Source organism: Schistocerca gregaria, chromosome 4 (genome assembly GCF_023897955.1).
Source record: "Schistocerca gregaria isolate iqSchGreg1 chromosome 4, iqSchGreg1.2, whole genome shotgun sequence".
In the NCBI taxonomy this organism is placed as follows: Eukaryota; Metazoa; Arthropoda; class Insecta; order Orthoptera; family Acrididae; genus Schistocerca; species Schistocerca gregaria.
In genome coordinates, this window is record NC_064923.1 from 44,714,622 (window position 1) to 44,733,220 (window position 18,599).

Below are 18,599 nucleotides of genomic sequence, written 5' to 3' on the forward strand. Positions count from 1 at the left end.
CGTATTTCGCTAAAATAAAGCGAACAGACTACAATACTTTGTATGGGTGCTAGTTACGTTTCGTTAGTCGCTGAAGAAGCAGAAAATAATTTTAATTGATATTACGTATCATGTGCATAATCCAGAAGTATTATTATCAATAGCACGGAGATTTAGACACTCGCAGGCACGTAACTGGACAGTGGGTATAAAATATTTTGCCTCTGCGTTGCGCAACGTTAATGTTGACTACAATGTTCTTTCAGTGATCATGCAAACAAGAATACCCGCAGTGAAAGTGTAGGATAAGCTAAGGTGTGGTTCTTGATCAACCATGGTGAGATGGCGTGTGACAGGCAGGTGCGGATGTACCTTACGCTGCCTGTTGTGGTATGACGGATGTGCACAGGATCCCGTGTTAGTCTAGATATCCATCGTCATAAACCTTCAAAATTAACGCGAATGAGGGAAGACAGGGTAGAGAATTTTCATATATATTATCCAGTTGCATAATCGATGTGTATTGCATAATTTACTGTGAAACGAGATTATGACATTATACAGAAATAAATAGAAAACCTACTTGACCATGAAAGAGCAAAAATTTACTTCTATCGACAGACGGGATTCGCTGTTCTGTACATCAAGAAGATATGTTGTGCTAAATTTTCGGGCATGAATGACGTGAAGATACCAAATAAAATTTTTATTATTCGACTGCCTGTTGCAGTTATTGGTGGAAATGAACGAAGAATATGGTGACTTTATACATGACCTCAAAGTACGTCATTACGCCATGTCGTGTGCCTGGAACGAGTTCTCGATTTAAAGCTAGCTGTTGTAGCATTTACGAACGAAAAAGAATTCAGTAACAAATCTAACACCTTCAAGACATTGCAAAGCGATAAACAACTCATTTTTGAGTTGATGTGAACTCATTTGAAATGAAAATCTCGTTATAAAAGGGACAAGTTCGGACAAAGAAACGCAATCGAATTACCTAAGCTCATAAATGTTAAACAATGCGCGAGGTTGGCAGAATTCATTGTGGTCTTGAAAGAATTACAACGATAGTTTTCTAAACGTTTTTGAGGACACTGCCAACCTTAAATCTGTTTTCGAGACCGTTTGCCATTTCAGATGAAAGCGCCCTGTGCATGTGCAAATTCAATTGATTGATCTGTAGTGTAAGTCCTGTTTTAAAGATCAGCCGTTTTACGTTAAATCTGTCCAGGACATTCACAGTCTTCTTCTTGAGACGTGGCATGTCACTCTCGCACTTTAACAACATTGTCAGTCACATTAATATTCATATTTTAGGTCATGACCTCGGTGTTCTCCAGTACTACACTTGGTATGTGTGATTTATGACTTTTTACATGAGGAAATTGTGGGCAGAATGTTCATATAACTGTTTGTGTAAGGGGCCCTAGTCGAGATGACAGACCACGGGGAGAGTGATGGATTGTGGGCCATAACTGTACAGTCCAGTGACCTGGCTGTGCAAGTGATTCTTCGGGGCGTGGCATTCCCCAATTTCCTCTTAGGATCGGAGGAGGAGGAAATTTTACGTGCGCCAGCTGACACACTGTCGCAAAGATGACCAGTTGGCGGAAAGTGGGTGGAGAAAGTTATTTAAGAAACACTGCTGTAATCTGAGGTTTTGTGCAAACGCTGTGCAGCATTCTTATATTAGATGCTGGAACGACACGGACAGAGTGGGCGGTGCACGAGTTCAGTGGGGGAAGACTGTAACTCCCACGACGCCAGGAAGCCACCAGGTTCTTTTAGAGAGCGGCAAAAACATATATTGCACATAAATGACTCCCTGGGAAGCTTAACAGCCTTCTTTCAGAAATAGGAAATCGTCTGACTGGAAAGATCTCTCTGTATATGAGGGACTGATCCCATCTAGGTAGACCCTTCTTTTGTCGAAACATGGTCATGCTTACCATGAGATTGACACTTTCCTAGTCTAAAATCTTATTTTTTCAGACAAGAAACATTGGTGATTGGATCCTCTCAGAGTACGCAAAGCAGAGGCTTGGCTCAAAAATGGCTCTGAGCACTATGTGACTTAACTTCTGAGGTCATCAGTCGCCTAGAACTTATAACTAATTAAATCTATCTAATCTAATGACATCACACACATCCATGCCCGAGGCAGGATTCAAACCTGCGACAGTAGCGGTCGCTCGGCTCCAGACTGGAGCGCCCAGAACCGCACGGCATGTTGGAAAATGGTCGTGATTCTTTGCCTTTTTCGTCTTCTGGTCCTCCCCTGGAGGAGAACTTCAGTTCACCTAGTGGGTGGGTGTAACTTGTGGTGGACTGGGAGCCAATGGCCGTTTCCAACTGTGCCGACAGTGGAACGGCATATCATCTTCGACATATTGTGTGTGATTAGGATGAACCTATCCGTCCTGACTCTGCCATCTAACGTTTGACAATTCCATGACTTTGAGTCAAATTGGCTTGGCCAGACCAGCGAATGCGTTAATCTCACACTGACATCTGCCGGAATTTCAGGTCTCTGGTTGGGAAGTTTCCAGTATTTTAATAATCAAAATAAAGTTCGCACTTAGCTGTAACATCCAACGGGAGCTCCATTTTTTAACGGCACCCAAGCCAAGACTGAGCGCCTCAGCGCTGCGTGCGCACCTTTACACACAGCGTGTGAAGCACTCTTCATGAGAGTGTGACCAACTGCAACACAAGCAGAGTTCTGTACTTATAAAAAAAATAAAATAGGAGACCTTACTTTTGCGATTACCCTTGTAAATTCTGCTTGCCCTTTATGGAGACTGTTCCAAAAATCGAAAATGTTCGCAACTATGTTGGCGTCCGTGTAGTTGGCAAATTTTCGTGGCTGCCTCAAAACATCACAGCTGCTGCTGCGCGCCACTCCTCGCCCACAGCGCACCGATTAATGCTGCCGCCTGAATCAAGGTAAAAGGTTAAAGTTTTACTGTACTGGAATAGGATTGTTAAACGATATTCACAGGTCCCCGTTCTCAGCTGAACCATAGTTTTTGCTGTAGTTGACTCCGTTTGGATGGAGTTGGGCATTGTAGTGGATACACGTAAAAAAAGACAAATTGCGTTGTAGAAAGGATTAATTCAGAGGAGAATTTGTATAGCTTCTACCCCAATGAAAGCTTTGCCAGTCAAGCGCCATCCCTTTTCTGATTTTTGTTTGTCATTTTTGTAAGATTTATCAGCTCTTTGTTGCTATAAAGACATTAATAAAAACTTGTCATTATTTTTGTAACATTAAATATGCCACTGTTCTCATTCATACACTGTCTACTGCTCACTGTTTTTATATGATTGTGGTGATACATGGGTACACCAGCAATTCAGGGTTCAATATTACTAAATTAGTTAATTTGATTATTAATTTGTGTTCTGAAAGTGACCGCAGACATAGCATACAAAAGTGCCACGAGTAAATTCACTAATTTCATACATAAAAATTAAGGACGTAGCTCACTATTTTAAGGTTATGGAGAAGATACTCTTTTCTTTATCTAAAGATAATAACATTTTGAATTATTAGGACATATATATATATATATATATATATATATATATATATATATATATATATATATATATATGATTACAGCTAGTGACGGCTTGCATCCTCAGGAAGAATTTCCATGTCCCATGTCTCTCCATAATGCGTTTTCAAACGTGAGAAAATATTTCGATCACAATTTGTGTGGGAAAGACTTTTTTTACGATTGTGAAGCTAAATAAGTCACGATTATGAGAGAATCTGAGAGCGTAAATCTGTGAAATTGTATCCATATGTCTGTATGTAGACAGTTTGGACAAAATAAGAATTATGCCTTCAGCGTTCAAACTAACTACGCAGTACTGAAAAATTTTTCCGTTTTTGAACTATGTTGCTGAACAATACGAAACTAAGTCGTATGCAGTTCGACTGCATTGCCATTTAAGTAGGTCGCTTTCGCCGTTTACCAACCTTCCCTGTCAGACAGCATGGCGCGGCAGTGGGGCGAATGTGCCGCCTTACTGAGTGCTATGGCACGCGAGCAACGGCACGGACAGTGAGCCGCATTCTTGTTCCTTCCAGCACTACATTTATTCTACTATTCGCTGTCCTTAACTATTATTTGACTGATAAGCACAATTTATCAGTGGATTTTGGCATATTATGACCGATTCACAATTCCACATGTTTTGTTTACTGTTGCGTCTCTTCTTCCATCTTTGCTCATTCTCTTCAGCGTCACTCTTGTCGCTGCCACTTTGGTTGTTGGTGTCTACCGCTGGAGACTGTTGATGCGTTACGTGTATGCATGTCTGTTACGTCGTGTCTGCATACTCTTGCCGCGCGGGACTGAGCAGCTGATCCCGGCGGAGGTTCGAGTCCTCCCTCGGGCGTGGGTCTGTGTGTAATAATTTAGGTTAAGTATTGTGTAATCATAGGGACTGATGACCTTAGCAATTAAGTCCCATAAGATTTCACACGAATTTGAACATTTTGAACATAATCTTCATGTGTTGCTTTCAATTACTGTCTGATAATTTATTTAATTGGGCCCGCTGTTCTCAGTCTCTTATTGCTGTGTATATACACTCCTGGAAATGGAAAAAAGAACACATTGACACCGGTGTGTCAGACCCACCATACTTGCTCCGGACACTGCGAGAGGGCTGTACAAGCAATGATCACACGCACGGCACAGCGGACACACCAGGAACCACGGTGTTGGCCGTCGAATGGCGCTAGCTGCGCAGCATTTGTGCACCGCCGCCGTCAGTGTCAGCCAGTTTGCCGTGGCCTACGCAGCTCCATCGCAGTCTTTAACACTGGTAGCATGCCGCGACAGCGTGGACGTGAACCGTATGAGCAGTTAGCGGACTTTGAGCGAGGGCGTTTAGTGGGCATGCGGGAGGCCGCCGAATTGCTCAACACGTGAGGCGTGAGGTCTCCACAGTACATCGATGTTGTCGCCAGTGGTCGGCGGAAGGTGCACGTGCCCGTCGACCTGGGACCAGACCGCAGCGACGCACGGATGCACGCCAAGACCGTAGGATCCTACTCAGTGCCGTAGGGGACCGCACCGCCACTTCCCAGAAAATTAGGGACACTGTTGCTCCTGGGGTATCGGCGAGGACCATTCGCAACCGTCTCCATGAAGCTGGGCTACGGTCCCGCACACCGTTAGGCCGTCTTCCGCTCACGCACCAACATCGTGCAGCCCGCCTCCAGTGGTGTCGCGACAGGCGTGAATGGAGGGACGAATGGAGACGTGTCGTCTTCAGCGATGAGAGTCGCTTCTGCCTTGGTGCCAATGATGGTCGTATGCGTGTTTGGCGCCGTGCAGGTGAGCGCCACAATCAGGACTGCATACGACCGAGGCACACAGGGCCATCACCCGGCATCATGGTGTGGGGAGCGATGTCCTACACTGGCCGTACACCTCTGGTGATCGTCGAGGGGACACTGAATAGTGCACGGTACATCCAAACAGTCATCGAACCCATCGTTCTAGCATTCCTAGACCGGCAAGGGAACTTGCTGTTGCAACAGGACAATGCACGTCCCCATGTATCCCGTGCCACCCAACGTGCTCTAGAAGGTGTAAGTCAACTACCCTGGCCAGCGAGATCTCCGGATCTGTCCCCCATTGAGCATGTTTGGGACTGGATGAAGTGTTTGGGACTGGATGAAGCGTCGTCTCACGCGGTCTGCACGTCCAGCACGAACGCTGGTCCAACTGAGGCGCCAGGTGGAAATGGCATGGCAAGCCGTTCCACAGGACTACATCCATCATCTCTACGATCGTCTCCATGGGAGAATAGCAGCGTGCATTGCTGCGAAAGGTGGGTATACACTGTACTAGTGCCGACATTGTGCATGCTCTGTTGCCTGTGCCTATGTGCCTGTGGTTCTGTCAGTGTGATCATGTGATGTATCTGACCCCAGGAATGTGTCAATAAAGTTTCCCCTTCCTGGGACAATGAATTCACGGTGTTCTTATTTCAATTTCCAGGAGTGTATGTATTTCAGTTTTTGTATAGCCTGTGTATTATACGAGTATATCTATTGTTCGCAGATTGCCCGCAGAAGAAGGCAGCGTGTTCTAGGGAAACTTTAAAATGGTTCAAATGGCTCTGACCACTATGAAACTTAACATCAGAGGTCACCCGTCCCCTAGAACTTAGAACTACTTAAACCTAACTAACGCAAGGACATCACACACATCCATGCCCGAAGCAGGATTCTAAACTGCGACCGCAACGGCCGTGCGGCTCCAGAATGAAGCGCCTAGAACCGCTCGGCCGCTCGGCCACACCGGCCGGTCTAGGGAAACTTCTTCCCCATATGTGCACCTTCGTGTGTGCCTCAGACTCACGCTAGTTTATTGACTGTATCCTCTGGTTTGCTACCGGATCGTAAAATCAATGTGATTCAATATCTCGGCGATCAAGCTCTTGGCCATTTTCAGGAGAAATGTGTTCCTGCTTGAGTCCCGCTGAAAACTGATACTACGGCTGCAGATCGTCGTCCTCCGTGCTGTAACGGTGGATGCACTATCCATCATAGTTCCTAGCCTACAAGTCTGGGCTGGCCTATCAAAGTTATATAAGGAAATAGCTCCTCCACGATCTAGTGTTAATAGTTCGGTTGCACCCTCTTACAACCTGGTGAAGTATTGAATATCGGTTCTCAGTCCATATGTTGGCAATCGTAAAGACTATACCTTCATTGAAATCATTGAGACTGGGTCCTTCGGATTTACTAATAAGATTTGAAGTGGTATCTGTGTTTACGCGAGTCCCCCTGGAGGAGTGTCTGGAGTTTGATGAGTGAAAAACTGGATGAAGAGATGGTGGAGCTTTGTCATGTGCTGACATCCACGTATATTTTCATTTAATGGAAACATTTATGAACAGGATGATGGAACGGGTAGGTTAGGCCTTAGTAGCCTATTTGTTTATGGAGAATTTCGAGGATACATAAATGTAGGCTTCACATTTACAACCAACGTGCTTCAGGAGATACGTAGACGATACATTTTTCGTCTGGCCACATAGACGTGCTCTCAACAAATATGGGACCAACTGTCTTCATCCCTGCATTACACAGCCGGCCGCAGTGGTCCCGCGGTTCTAGGCGCGCAGTCCGGAACCGTGCGACTGCTACGGTCGCAGGTTCAAATCCTGCCTCGGGCATGGATGTGTGTGATGTCCTTAGGTTAGTTAGGTTTAAGTAGTTCTAAGTTCTAGGGGACTGATGACCACAGCTGTTAAGTCCCATAGTATTCACAGCCATTTGAACCATTTTTGAACCTGCATTACATTTGTCATGGAGATTGAAACTGAGCAGATGCTTCCATTTTTGGACGGAATGGTTTATCAAAACCAAGGTGGTACACTGGGAGACAGTGTTCAACGAAAGGCGACATATACCGACAGGTGTCTCCATGTTAAGGATTGCCATTCACCCTATGAATGCAGCAGCGCGTCGCTAGGATTGTGTCACGCTGAGCGTAGCATTTCCGACAAGGTTAATTTCATCCAAGAACTTGCTGTTTTTAAGGAAAATGGATAGTCAGAGAGCAGATTCGTCAGGCTATTGTGTTTGGACTATCCCCAGAGGTGCATTAAGAGGAGTATAGACCTGTGGCCTTTATTCCTTATGGTGATTGTATATTGTTTAAGACTGGAAGTATTTTAAGTAGTTTTAACATTAAGAATGTGTTCCGTCATCTTCCCTAGATTAGAGCATTAGTCGGATGTGTGAAGAATGATTTGGGCTTGGGAAACCTGGAGTGTATAAAATGCCGTATCCGTGCCTGCAGACATACATCGGCTGCTTGATTTCCACTGTTCAAGATAGTTGCGTGGAACATTGCCATCATATGAGGTTACAACAGCCGGAAAAATTGGCGGTAGGTTAAACGAGGGACGCGGAATCAAATTTGACGGTACTGTAAGAGTTGCCAACATTTTCAATTTTTGGAACAGTCTCTATAAAGAGCAAGCAAAATTTACGAGGATAATCCCAAAAGTAAGGCCTCCTATTTTTTTTTATGTACAGAACTCTGTGTTGCAGTTGGTGACACTGTTATGAAGAGTGCTTCACACGCTGTGTGTAAAGATGCGAAAGCGGCGCTGAGGCGCTGTCTTGGCTTGGCAGCCGTTGAGAATGGAGCTCCCGTTGGATGTTACCGCTAAGTACGAACTGCGCGCAGTTATTCGGTTTTTGAACGTAAAGGGCACTACACCGATTGAAATCCATCGCCAATTGATGGAAGTGTATGGTGAGTCGTGCAAGGATGTCAAAAATCTTTCTTCGCCAAAGCCGCATAAATTCAAACACAGTCTGCCAGTAAAGTCACGACAACCGTTTTTTGGGATCGGAAAGGGCTATTGTTGGTCGACTTTATGTCCACTGGGACCACAATTAACGCTGACAGCTACTATGAGACACTGAAAAAATTCAAACGGGCAATTGAGAACCGGAGAAGAGGAATGTTGAGCAAGGGCGCACACATTCTCCATGACAACGCTCGCCCACACATCGCTCGGCAAACCGTTGCTCTCCTGCAACAGTTTCAGTGGAACATAGTCAGCCACCCACGCTATAGTCTTGGCGCCCAGTGACTATCACCTGTTCCCTAGGTTAAAAGAACAATAGTCCGGAAAGCGATTCAGCTCCGACGACGAGGCGAAAGAAAAGGTTCATAACTTTCTAACAACATGACGGAGAGATGGTATGACATGGGCATACAAAAACTGCCACAACGTCTACACTCTACAAAAATGCATCAACAGAAATGGTGATTATGTCAAAAAATAGCTAAATGTTCAAGCGGTAAATTGATGTAAACCACTGTAGAAATAAACACGTCTATGTACTTATAAAAAAATAGGAGACCTTACTTTTGGGATTACCCTCGTAGATTGACAGGCCATTTGATTAACAGAGACAATGGCTTTCCTCTTTGCAAGAGTGGAACCCTGTACTCTCCCGCATCAAAACAGAACGTTCTTCGGTGCGGCCACTGTTAGTTGTTGAAAACAGTCTTTGAGTGTGATATATCGTTGTTACTAGAGTTCCACTAAGGGCGACGCCACCTGTTCAGTCTTGGAGGCCAGCAGCTGTGATGGGCGGCGCATGGGCCGTACACGGTCTGCATCCTTGACATCAGTTTTCAGCGGGACTCAGCAGCAGCCTTCTGATGATGGCGGAGAGCTGGATCGGTGAAATATTGAATTAAGTTGATTTTAGGATCCGGCAGCAAACTTGAGGAGACTTTCAAGACTTATTACGCCGGGAGAGCATACGAAGTCACACGCTAGTACATTTACTCTTAGGATTTCGGTCCATCTCTACATCTACATCTACATCTACATGATTACTCTGCAATTCACATTTAAGTGCTTGGCAGTGGGTTCATCGAACCACAATCATACAATCTCTCTACCATTCCACTTTCGAACAGCGCGAGGGAAAAACGAACAACTAAACCTTTTTGTTCGAGCTCTGATTTATCTTATTTTATTTTGATGATCATTCCTTCCTATGTAGGTTGGGCTCAACAAAATATTTTCGCATTCGGAAGAGTAAGTTGGTGACTGAAATTTCGTAAATAGATCTCGACGCGACGAAAAACGTCTTTGCTTTAATGACTTCCATCCCAACTCGCGTATCATATCGGCAACACCGTCTTCCCTATTACGTGATAATACAAAACGAGCTGCCCTTTTTTGCACCCTTTCGATGTCCTCCGTCAATCTCACCTGACCAACACCGACAAAGATAGTTCAGGTATACATGCCGATGCCGCTAGCTGAAGACGAACAGATAGAGAGAGTGTATGAGGATATTGAAAGGGTAATGTAGTATGTAATGGGGGACGAAAATCTAATAGTCATGGGCGACTGGAATGCAGTTGTAGGGGATGAAGTAGAAGAAGAGGTTACACGAGAATATGGGCTTGGGACAAAGAATGAAAGAGGAGAAAGACTAATTAAGTTCTGTAACAAGTTTCAGCTAGTAATAGCGAATACCCTGTTCAAGAATCACAAGAGGAGTAGGTATACTTGGAAAAGGCCGGGAGATACAGGATTTTAATTACATTAAATCATGGTCAGACAGATTGGGAAATCAGATACTGGATTGTAAGGCGTACCCAGGAGCAGATATAGACTCAGATCACAATATAGTAGTGATGAAGAGTAGGCTGAAGTTCAAAACATTAGTCAGGAAGAATCAATACGCAAAGAAGTGGGATATGGAAGTTCTAAGGAATGATGAGATACGTTTGAAGTTCTCTAACGCTATAGATACAGCAATAAGGAATAGCGCAGTAGGCAGCACAGTTGAAGAGGAATGGATATCACTAAAAAGGGCCATCACAGAAGTTGGGAAGGAAAACATAGGTACAAAGAAGGTAGCTGCGAAGAAACCATGGGTAACAGAAGAAATACTTCAGTTGATTGATCAAAGCAGGAAGTACAAACATGTTCCGGGAAAATCAGGAATACAGAAATACAAGTCGCTGAGGAATGAAAGAAATAGGAAGTGCAGAGAAGCTAAGACGAAATGGCTGCCGGAAAAATGTGAAGACATCGAAAAAGATATGATTGTCGGAAGGACAGACTCAGCATAGAGGAAAGTCAAAACAACCTTTGGTGACATTAAAAGCAACGGTGGTAACATTAAGAGTGCAACGGGGACTCAACTGTTAAATGCAGAGGAGAGAGCAGATAGGTGGAAAGAATACATTGAAAGCCTCTATGAGGGTAAAGATTTGAAACTTCCTGGCAGATTAAAACTGTGTGCCCGACCGAGACTCGAACTCGGGACCTTTGCCTTTCGCGGGCAAGTGCTCTGCCAGGAAGTTTCATATCAGCGCACACTCCGCTGCAGAGTGAAAATCTCATTCTGGAAGCATCCCCCAGGCTGTGGCTAAGCCATGTCTCCACAGTATCCTTTCTTTCAGGAGTGCTAGTTCTGCATGTTTCGCAGAAGAGCTTCTGTAAAGTTTGGAAGGTAGGAGACGGATACTGGCAGAAGTAATGCTGTGAGTACCGGGCGTGAGTCGTGCTTCGGTAGCTCAGTTGGTAGAGCACTTGCCCGCGAAAGGCGAAGGTCCCGAGTTCGAGTCTCGGTCGGGCACACCGTTTTAATCTGCCAGGAAGTTTCATATCAGCGCACACTCCGCTGCAGAGTGAAAATCTCATTCTGGAAACATCCCCCAGGCTGTGGCTAAGCCATGTCTCCACAGTATCCTTTCTTTCAGGAGTGCTAGTTCTGAATGTTTCGCAGAAGAGCTTCTGTAAAGTTTGGAAGGTAGGAGACGGATACTGGCAGAAGTAAAGCTGTGAGTACCGGGCGTGAGTCGTGCTTCGGTAGCTCAGTTGGTAGAGCACTTGCCCGCGAAAGGCAAAGGTCCCGAGTTCGAGTCTCGGCCGGGCACACAGTTTTAATCTGCCAGGAAGTTTCATATCAGCGCACACTCCGCTGCAGAGTGAAAATCTCATTCTGGAAACATCCCCCAGGCTGTGGCTAAGCCATGTCTCCACAGTATCCTTTCTTTCAGGAGTGCTAGTTCTGCATGTTTCGCAGAAGAGCTTCTGTAAAGTTTGGAAGGTAGGAGACGGATACTGGCAGAAGTAAAGCTGTGAGTACCGGGCGTGAGTCGTGCTTCGGTAGCTCAGTTGGTAGAGCACTTGCCCGCGAAAGGCAAAGGTCCCGAGTTCGAGTCTCGGTTGGGCACACAGTTTTAATCTGCCAGGAAGTTTCATATCAGCGCATACTCCGCTGCAGAGTGAAAATCTCATTCTGGAAACATCCCCCAGGCTGTGGCTAAGCCATGTCTCCACAGTATCCTTTCTTTCAGGAGTGCTAGTTCTGCATGTTTCGCAGAAGAGCTTCTGTAAAGTTTGGAAGGTAGAAGACGGATACTGGCAGAAGTAATGCTGCGAGTACCGGGCGTGAGTCGTGCTTTGGTAGCTCAGTTGGTAGAGCACTTGCCCGCGAAAGGCGAAGGTCCCGAGTTCGAGTCTCGGTGGGGCACACAGTTTTAATCTGCCAGGAAGTTTCATATCAGCGCACACTCCGCTGCAGAGTGAAAATCTCATTCTGGAAACATCCCCCAGGCTGTGGCTAAGCCATGTCTCCACAGTATCCTTTCTTTCAGGAGTGCTAGTTCTGCATGTTTCGCAGAAGAGCTTCTGTAAAGTTTGGAAGGTAGGAGACGGATACTGGCAGAAGTAATGCTGTGAGTACCGGGCGTGAGTCGTGCTTCAGTAGCTCAGTTGGTAGAGCACTTGCCCACGAAAGGCGAAGGTCCCGAGTTCGAGTCTCGGTCGGGCACACAGTTTTAATCTGCCAGGAAGATTCATATCAGCGCACACTCCGCTGCAGAGTGAAAATCTCATTCTGGAAACATCCCCCAGGCTGTGGCTAAGCCATGTCTCCACAGTATCCTTTCTTTCAGGAGTGCTAGTTCTGCATGTTTCGCAGAAGAGCTTCTGTAAAGTTTGGAAGGTAGGAGACGGATACTGGCAGAAGTAAAGCTGTGAGTACCGGGCGTGAGTCGTGCTTCGGTAGCTCAGTTGGTAGAGCACTTGCCCGCGAAAGGCAAAGGTCCCGAGTTCGAGTCTCGGCCGGGCACACAGTTTTAATCTGCCAGGAAGTTTCATAATAGCGCACACTCCGCTGCAGAGTGAAAATCTCATTCTGGAAACATCCCCCAGGCTGTGGCTAAGCCATGTCTCCACAGTATCCTTTCTTTCAGGAGTGCTAGTTCTGCATGTTTCGCAGAAGAGCTTCTGTAAAGTTTGGAAGGTAGGAGACGGATACTGGCAGAAGTAAAGCTGTGAGTACCGGGCGTGAGTCGTGCTTCGGTAGCTCAGTTGGTAGAGCACTTGACCGCGAAAGGCAAAGGTCCCGAGTTCGAGTCTCGGTCGGGCACACAGTTTTAATCTGCCAGGAAGTTTCATATCAGCGCACACTCCGCTGCAGAGTGAAAATCTCATTCTGGAAACATCCCCCAGGCTGTGGCTAAGCCATGTCTCCACAGTATCCTTTCTTTCAGGAGTGCTAGTTCTGCATGTTTCGCAGAAGAGCTTCTGTAAAGTTTGGAAGGTAGAAGACGGATACTGGCAGAAGTAATGCTGTGAGTACCGGGCGTGAGTCGTGCTTCGGTAGCTCAGTTGGTAGAGCACTTGCCCGCGAAAGGTGAAGGTCCCGAGTTCGAGTCTCGGTCGGGCACACAGTTTTAATCTGCCAGGAAGTTTCATATCAGCGCACACTCCGCTGCAGAGTGAAAATCTCATTCTGGAAACATCCCCCAGGCTGTGGCTAAGCCATGTCTCCACAGTATCCTTTCTTTCAGGAGTGCTAGTTCTGCATGTTTCGCAGAAGAGCTTCTGTAAAGTTTGGAAGGTAGGAGACGGATACTGGCAGAAGTAAAGCTGTGAGTACCGGGTGTGAGTCGTGCTTCGGTAGCTCAGTTGGTAGAGCACTTGCCCGCGAAAGGCAAAGGTCCCGAGTTCGAGTCTCGGTCGGGCACACAGTTTTAATCTGCCAGGAAGTTTCATATCAGCGCACACTCCGCTGCAGAGTGAAAATCTCATTCTAGGGTAAAGATTTGTCTGATGTGATAGAAGAAGAAACAGGAGCCGATTTAGAAGAGATAGGGGATCCAGTATTAGAATCGGAATTTAAAAGAGCTTTGGAGGACTTACGGTCAAATAAGGCAGAAGGGATAGATTACATTCCATCAGAATTTCTAAAATCATTAGGGGAAGTGACAACAAAACGACTATTCACGTTGGTGTGTAGAATATATGAGTCTGGCGACATACCATCTGACTTTCGGAAAAGCATCATCCACATAATTCCGTAGACGGCAAGAGCTGACAAGTGCGAGAATTATCGCACAATCAGCTTAACAGCTGATGCATCGAAGCTGCTTACAAGAATAATATTGAGAAGAATGGAAAAGGAAATTGATAATGTGCTAGGTGACGATCAGTTTGGCTTTAGGAAAAGTAAAGGCACGAGAGAGGCCATTCTGACGTTACGGCTAATAATGGAAGCAAAGCTAAAGAAAAATCAAGACACGTTCATAGGATTTGTCGACCTGGAAAAAGCGTTCGACAATATAAAATGGAGCAAGCTGTTCGAGATTCTGAAAAAAGTAGGGGTAAGGTATAGGGAGAGATGGGTCATATACAATATGTACAACAACCAAGAGGGAATGATAAGAGTGGACGATCAAGAAGGAAGTGCTCGTATTAAGAAGGGTGTAAGACAAGGCTGTAGCCTTTCGCCCCTACTCTTCAATCTGTACATCGAGGAAGCAATGATGGAAATAAAAGAAAGGTTCAAGAGTGGAATTAAAATACAAGGTGAAACGATATCAATGATATGATTCGCTGATGATATTGCTATCCTGAGTGAAAGTGAAGAAGAATTAAATGATCTGCTGAATGGAATGAACAGTCTAATGAGTACACAGTATGGTTTGCGAGTAAATCGTAGGAAGACGAAGGTAATGAGAAGTAGTAGAAATGATAACAGCGAGAAACGTAACGTCAGGATTGATGGTCACGATGTCAATGAAGTTAAGGAATTCTGCTACCTAGGCAGTAAAATAACCAATGACGGACGGAGCAAGGAGGACATCAAAAGCAGACTCGCTATGGCAAAAAAGGCATTTCTGGCCAAGAGAAGTCTACTAATATCAAATACCGGCCTTAATTTCAGGAAGAAATTTCTGAGGATGTACGCCTGGAGTAAAGCATTGTATGGTAGTGAAACATAGACTGTGGGAAAACCGGTACAGAAGAGAATCGAAGCATTTGAGATGTGGTGCTATAGACGAATGTTGAAAATTAGGTGGACTTATAAGGTAAGGAATGAGGAGGTTCTACGCAGAATCGGAGAGGAAAGGAATATGTGGAAAACACTGATAAGGAGAAGGGACAGGATGATAGGACATCTGCTAAGACATGAGGGAATGACTTCCATGGTACTAGAGGGAGCTGCAGAGGGCAAAATAATTGAGGACGTAGGTTGCAAGTGCTACTCTGAGATGAAAAAGTTAGCACAGGAAAGGAATTCGTGGCGGGCCGCATCAAACCAGTCAGTAGACTGATGACCAAAAAAAAAAAAAAAAAAAAAAAGGGATCCCACACCGCGCAGCAATATTCTAACAGAGGACGAACGAGTGTAGTGTAAGCTGTCTCTTTAGTGGACTTGTTGCATCTTCTAAGTGTCCTGCCAATGAAACGCAACCTTTGGCTCGCCTTCCCCACCATATCATCAATGTGCTGTTCGTAATTTTTACACCCAGGTACTTAGCTGATTGACAGCCTTGAGAATTGTACTATTTATCGAGTAATCTAATTCCAACGGATTTCTTTTGGAACTCATGTGGGTCACCTCACAATTTTAGTTATTTAGCGTCAACTGTCACCTGCCACACCATACAGAGTTCCTTTCTAACTCGCTTTGCAACTGATACTGGTCTTCGGATGACCTTACTAGACGGTAAGTTACAGCATCATGTACGAACAACCTAAGAGAACTGCTCAGATTGTCACCCAGGTCATTCACATAGATCAGGAACAGCAGAGGTCCCAGGACGCTTCCCTGGGGAACACCTGATATCACTTCAGTTTTACTCGATGATTTGCCGTCTATTACTACGAAATGCGACCTTCCTAACAGGAAATCACGAATCCAGTTGCACAACTGAGACGATACCCCATAGGCCCGCAGCTTGATTAGAAGTAACTTGTGAGGAACGCTGTCAAAAGCCTTCCAGAAATCCAGAAATACGGAATCAAATTGAGATCCCCTGTCGATATCGGCCATTACTCCGTGCGAATAAAGAGCTAGCTGCGTTGCACAAGAACGATGTTTTCTGAGACCGTGCTGATTACGTATCAATAGATCGTTCCCTTCGAGGTGATTCATAATGTCTGAATACAGTATATGCTCCAAAACCCCACTGCAAACCGACGTCAATGATACAGGGTGTTACAAAAAGGTAAGGCCAAACTTTCAGGAAACATTCTTCACACACAAAGAAAGAAAATATGTTATGTGGACATGTCTACTTTCCATATTAGAGCTCATTTTATTACTTCTTTCAAATCACATTAATCATGGAATGGAAACACACAGCAACAGAACGTACCAGCGTGACTTCAAACACTTTGTTACAGGAAATGTTCAAAATCTCCTCCGTTAGCGAGGATACATGCATACATACTACATCGCATAGAATCCCTGATGCGCTGATGCAGCCCTGGAGAATGGCGTATTGTATCACAGCCGTCCACAATGCGAGCACGAAGAGTCTCTACATTTGGCACCGGGGTTGCGTAGACAAGAGCTTTCAAATGCCACCATAAATGAAAGTCAAGAGGGTTGAGGTCAGGAGAGCGTGGAGGGCATGGAATTGGTCCGCCCCTACCAATCCATCGGTTACCAAAGCTTTTGTTGAGAAGCATACGAACACTTCGACTGAAATGTGCAGGAGCTGCATAGTGCATGAACCACATGTTATATCATACTTGTAAAGGCACATGTTCTAGCAGCAGAGGTAGAGTATCCCATATGAAATCATGATAACGTGCTCCACTGAGCATAGTTGGAAGAACATACTGACGAAACTAAATGAGCTCTAACATGGAAATTAAGCGTTTCCGGACACATGTCCATATAACATCTTTTCTTTATTTGTGTGTGAGGAATGTTTCCTGAAAGTTTGGCCGTACCTTTTTGTAACACGCTGTATAGGTCTGTAGTTCGATGGATTACTCCTACTACCCTTCTTAAACACTGGTGCGACCTGCGAAATTTTCCAATCTGTAGGTACAGGTCTATCGCTGAGCGGTCGGTTGTATATGATTGCTAAGTAGGGAGCTACTGTACCAGCGTAATCTGAAAAGAATCTAATCGGTATACAATCTGGACCTGAAGACTTGCCCGTATCAAGCGATTTGAGTTGTTTCGAGACCCCTAAGGTGTCTACTTCTAAGAAACGCATGCTAGCAGCTGTTCGTGTTTCAAATCTAGTGTTTCAAACTCTGGAATATTCCATTCGTCTTCCGTGGTGAAGGAGTTTCGGAAAACTGCGTACAATGACCCCGCTTTAGCGGCACAGTCGTCGGTAACAGTGCCATCGGCACTGCGCAGCTAAGACCATAACGCAGAGTGTTATCGAGCTGGGGCCATTAAGTACCAGCACTTCCATCGACGGCGGTGGTCCGGCAGTGTGCGGGCGGCAGCGAGGCAGTCGTAGGTACCAGGAGGTCCGCCGCGCCGCCCCTCGCCATGATCAATACGCGGCCAGCCGGCACCGGCGGGGCCGCGCCGTCTCAAGGGACGGCGGCCCGGATTATCCCCGGCCGCACTCCTCATATGACTCGATGTTTCGGCCGCTCCTCACCTGCTAACGACGTCATTACTTGAACGGAGGCGGCCTGATGGGGCCTCGCTGGCTCTCGGCGACTCCGGCAGCGACGCAGCTCTCGCAGCGTCTGCCAGCGAGCCGCGAGACACCGCGCTGATGTAGGCAGGTTATTTGTATTCCAATGACGACTGCGCTTCAAGTACGAGACATACAGAAAACAGAGACTCGTGAATACCAAAGAACAATGGGCAACTTTGACGAGCAAGAAGGTTTAAATTTTCAGCGAACTAGACACAGAAGCCGGCCGCGGTGGTCTCGCGGTTCTAGGCGCGCAGTCCGAAACCGTGCGAGTGCTACGGTCGCAGGTTCGAATCCTGCCTAGGGCATGGATGTGTGTGATGTCTTTAGGTTAGTTAGGTTTAAGTAGTTCTAAGTTCTAGGGGACTGATAACCACAGCAGTTGAGTCCCACAGTGCTCAGAGCCATTTGAACTATTAGACACAGAAACTGTAGTGTCATAACACAGTGAGGAACTTGAAACTTAAAATTAAATCACAATAATACGTGCTTAGTGTGGTGTCACCATCAGACACCATACTTGCTAGGTGGTAGCCTTTAAATCGGCCGCGGTCCGTGTCGCCACTATCAGTGATTGCAGACCGAGCGCCGACACACGGCAGGTCTAGAGAGACTTCCTAGCACTCGCCGCACTTGTACAGCCGACTTTGCTAGCGATGGTTCACTGACTTCTACGCTCTCATTTGCCGAGACGATAGTTAGCATAGCTTTCAGCTACGTTATTTGCAACGACCTAGCAAGGCGCCAGTATCCGTACTATTGATATTGTGATATATGTACCGTCCAGACCGACGTTCGTCATTAATGGATTAAAGTTAAGTGTTCCACCAGCTACGTCCGTTGTTTCTAAATTCTAGTTTCCTTGTCCTGTTCCAGACCTCAAGCCAGCCTGCGTGAGCTAAATAGCGTGCCTTTCGGCCTCCTCTATTAACACGGTGTTGGCTCCCCTGCCAATCACAAAACTAAGATATCTAAATGATACAGTTCCCCACAGTCATTTAATGGACAAAGTAAGAGCATATGGACTATCAGACCAATTGTTTGATTGGATTGAAGAGTTCGTACATAACAGAACGCTGCATGTCATTCTCAATGGAGAGAAGTCTTCCGAAGTAA

The 18,599-nt window shown here is 45.7% G+C and overlaps 2 non-coding genes across 2 annotated transcripts; both read left to right on the top strand.

Moving 5' to 3' along the window:
* The first annotated feature begins 11,372 nt into the window (after positions 1–11,372).
* Positions 11,373–11,447, top strand: Trnas-cga (transfer RNA serine (anticodon CGA)). Its single transcript has one exon. It is a non-coding gene; the product is annotated as a tRNA-Ser (tRNA).
* A 1,125-nt stretch (positions 11,448–12,572) lies between these two features.
* On the top strand, positions 12,573–12,647 carry Trnas-cga (transfer RNA serine (anticodon CGA)). Its single transcript has one exon. It is a non-coding gene; the product is annotated as a tRNA-Ser (tRNA).
* Positions 12,648–18,599: the final 5,952 nt, after the last annotated feature.